Below are 3924 nucleotides of genomic sequence, written 5' to 3' on the forward strand. Positions count from 1 at the left end.
GGAATCGTCTCGGACCAGCCCCTTTTCTTATGTGCTTTGAGCGGGCTTGTGTTCCTTTAGAGCTCCCCTGCGCTTTTCTTTTCTTTTCTTTTTAGAGCTCCCCTGCGCTTTTTTTTCTTTTCTTTTTAGAGCCCCCCTGCGCTTAATTGTACAGAGAGCTAGTGTACAATGTCAAAAGCGTTTTTCTGCCCACGAAGGTGCAGTTTTATGTCTTTGTTGTGTAGTGTGACTGAAGCTGTTCAAAAATTTGTTTTCATCCTTTTCTTTTGTTCTGTCTGTCATCGATCATGGCAGTGATCGTCATGTGTACAATCATGTGCGTCGCTATAATCTCAGACGTATTGTCATGTTCATGGAGCATTGACAGTGATGTTGCTATTTTCCTCCAGCAAGTTTTGGCCTAGTGTTCCCAGGTTTTGTCATTTGTAATAAAAGGGAGAAAAAAAACAGACTGGTCATTTAGCAGCGCATAAATCTCTCTGAATTTGATTTCAGTAAAATCAGCTCCCTTTTACATATGGCAGCTCGCGGCGTTTTGAGCTGCGCTTGAACACCCGGGAGGATACGATACGAGTATATGCCATGACACCTTGCTCAGGCTGTAGCGTGGATGTTATGATCCAGTGGGGGATCCCACGACCTCAAAAGCTGTGGTTAGCTAGCTGTGATTTCGCGGTGGGCATGATATGATCGCCTTGTTTACGGAACTACCGGACCGGACCAGCACACACCAAATGATGTGAGCAGGGAAGCTGGGAGTTGTTGCCAGTTTTCTAATGAGACAACTCATCCATCACCTATCACAGATCTCGTCCCGTGGACGCTTGCTTGATCATTGGCTATCAGCTCCAAAGGAGGCTTTCTTTCTTTGCGTGGGAAAAGGATTGTATTTCATATTGAGAGAATTACAATCGAGAGGCAAAAGATCCTCAATACAGCCGTGGTACACTCTATACAACTATAATTTGTCAAATGATCGGCAACTCTATTTTAATCCCTATTCAACTTCTGAAGAATAAACTCCCCATGTCTCATCAAATCCTTAATTTCAGCCATGAGATGACCATAAGCAAAACAAAGAAGTCCGTTCCCTGATAGGCAGAACAACGCCTCGCTTGAGTCAGATTGAACGATGACTAGAAGAGTGGAATGTTGTATAGCTAGCGCCATCCCTTGCATGATTGCATGAATCTCAGCTTCGAGTGAATCGTTACAATTAAAAATAAATTAATATGCTGCAAAAATAAGTGAACCATCATGTCGTTGAAGAATCATTCCTGCAGCCGCCTCACCGGATTCCACTGAGAAAAAACCATCAACTGATAGAGCAATGTACTCAGTAGACGGAGGAGGCCAAGGTTTAGGACCAGGGGCAATTCTCACCTCAGGCAAAGCCCAATCAGCAACTGACATTTTACCTTTAATTATTTCCTAAAGAAGCTTGTTAGCTCTATGTGACGACGATGAACCAACCCCGGCCTTCTCCAGATGTGGGCATGGCATGATTGTTGTATGACATAATACAGAAAGATGGAAGCCAGGTGCAATTCATCATCCACCCTCGCCTGCCTGTCAGGTCAGTTACTAATATTTTTTTCTAAACAAGGCAAAAGATTTGTCATTTTCATTGATTAAGAAGAAGAGAGTTGTCCAATTAATTAGAGGAAAACTGGATCAAAACCTAAATTACAAACCCCACACGGGCACACACAGGTGACCTAGCCACAAACAAGATCACGACACAACCAGTTACTAATTCTTTGCACTGCGAAGCAAAGCAAAGTAGGGCGTCAACTATCGTGATATTTTACCCGTTCTAGTTATCTGAAACCGTGAATCGATCGACAACAATACCTCCCGTAAGAACTACTCTCACCGTTTCTAAATATTTGTCTTTCTAGAAATTTCAACAAATGACTACATATGAAGCAAAATGAGTAAATCTACACTTTAAAATCTACTCTTATTTGAGAACGGAGGGAATATATACTTATTTCTTGAGCGGTTGAGGAAATCATCGATGCGACTTCCTGAAATCTCGAAATTGTCAAACGTTATTTACTTCTCTGTGTTGCGTAATTCTGTTCTTACAGCTGCAGATGAAATCATTACGTACTGTACTTGCTAAAATCAAATCAACGTCGGTTGAAATGGACGGCACGCCACAATAACGCGGCAGCTGCGCATCGTCGCCATCATTCGTCCTGGTAGATCTAATCTTTTGAAAAAAAAGAGGGGTTAAACTTGAATGGACATCATTGAAACTACTCCCTCTGCGTGCAGATGCCATGATTCCTATCATCAGCTCTGTCAAACTTCACTGCAACCAATCCCCGCGGCTATTTGTATACTCCGGCCGGCGGATAGAGCTAGGCGATCGTGTGTGTGCGTGCGAGGCATGTCGCCGCTGCGACTGACGAGGCCTGCTGGAGAAAAAAAAAAAGGTGATCACGCTGCTTGCCGTTTCCGGATTTCTCTAGCTGGCAAAGCGTACGTAACCGCACGACTCGACACAGTGACACCGATAGATGCAACGCAACGCAACGCAAGCACCCACCCGTGTGCGCATTCTCAGTCTACAGAGAAAGACAATGGAAATCATAAATGGTCGCCAAGTGCTGAACAAAGATCAATATTATTGCTGTCCTACACGGAAGATTAGGGATCCGTTCTCACTCACTAAAAAAAGATCAAGTATCCGATCCATGATTTGTTGAGCAATTATGCACGCCCCAACCACCTAACTGTACCCTGTTACACCTTCAATCTTGTCTAGCTTGATGCATGGGATGGGAGGGAGAGGAAGGATGGAGCCAAAGTTTTCTTCGCGACGGGGTCCATGACAAGAAGGCGCCTGTTCGATCTATCAATGCTTGGAAGATGGGTCAAGCCGGCCTGCGTGTGATAGACAGTTCCTTCATTTAGTTTTGTTTCTATTGCAACCAGTCGTGGTCACGATACCTTGACAGATTTCTTTTGTTTATTTGTTTTTCAGTGGAATAGAATGTTTGGACTATAGTAGATGCCTCTTGAGTAAGCCAGCTAGTTGAGCTTCTGTATGTTACAACTTGGTAGAATAAACAGATCTCTTCATCACAAAAAATACTTAGAATAAAACAACAAACAGATATTTCTCTTTCGGTAACAGGCGCACGATGAAAAAGCCCGCAAAAAAAAAGGCGCACGATGAAAAAGCCGGCAGCGGATCAGGTATTTCTAAAAACTTGAAACTGAAACGTCCAATCCACTGCTCCCAACTGTCAGTTTTTTGTCCACGCTGCAAATTTCAAAGGGATCAGCAGTACGCTAGCTAGGCAAGGTCAGGAGGAGTTGCTATCGCGGAATTGAATCGTACGTTGCGCGCCTCCCTGCCGTGTTATGAACATAAACTAGCCGAGACTGAACTGTCAAGCTGGCACTATTAAAATGAGTTGTACAAGAGCAGGATGGGAAAAGCACAAAGTAAGCGTACGTCGCTCAGGTGACCCACTGTTTACGAGTACGCCCAAAATGGCGGTTCGGGCAGGTGGTACCAGCAGTAACTCCTTGGAGATTGCCTTGTACGAGTACGTACACTACAACGTACAAGTACCCTGACTCTACAACGGTAGGCGTACAGCGTAGTGTACCGGAGGGAGCGATCCGTACGTGCATGAGCAGCGAGCGAGCGTGTACAAATTTCCGGTTTCCGGTGCCGAAAGCAATCGAGCTTTTTTTCTCCATCCATGGATCCGTCCACCTAATGACGACACGCTGCCTAACTGTCGGCCAGGTGGGCCACCGCGGCCTCCCGTCCCGCCAATCCACCGTCCTCCTCCTCCCTGCCCCGGCCCTCCCCGCACATGTCACCCCTCCGCCCTGCGGCCAAATCGTCCCCGTGACGACGCTTTCACATCGGAATCGCGGGTTTACCCGCACTAATCC

This window comes from Aegilops tauschii, chromosome 3, assembly GCF_002575655.3.
Source record: "Aegilops tauschii subsp. strangulata cultivar AL8/78 chromosome 3, Aet v6.0, whole genome shotgun sequence".
NCBI classification, from domain to species: Eukaryota; Viridiplantae; Streptophyta; class Magnoliopsida; order Poales; family Poaceae; genus Aegilops; species Aegilops tauschii.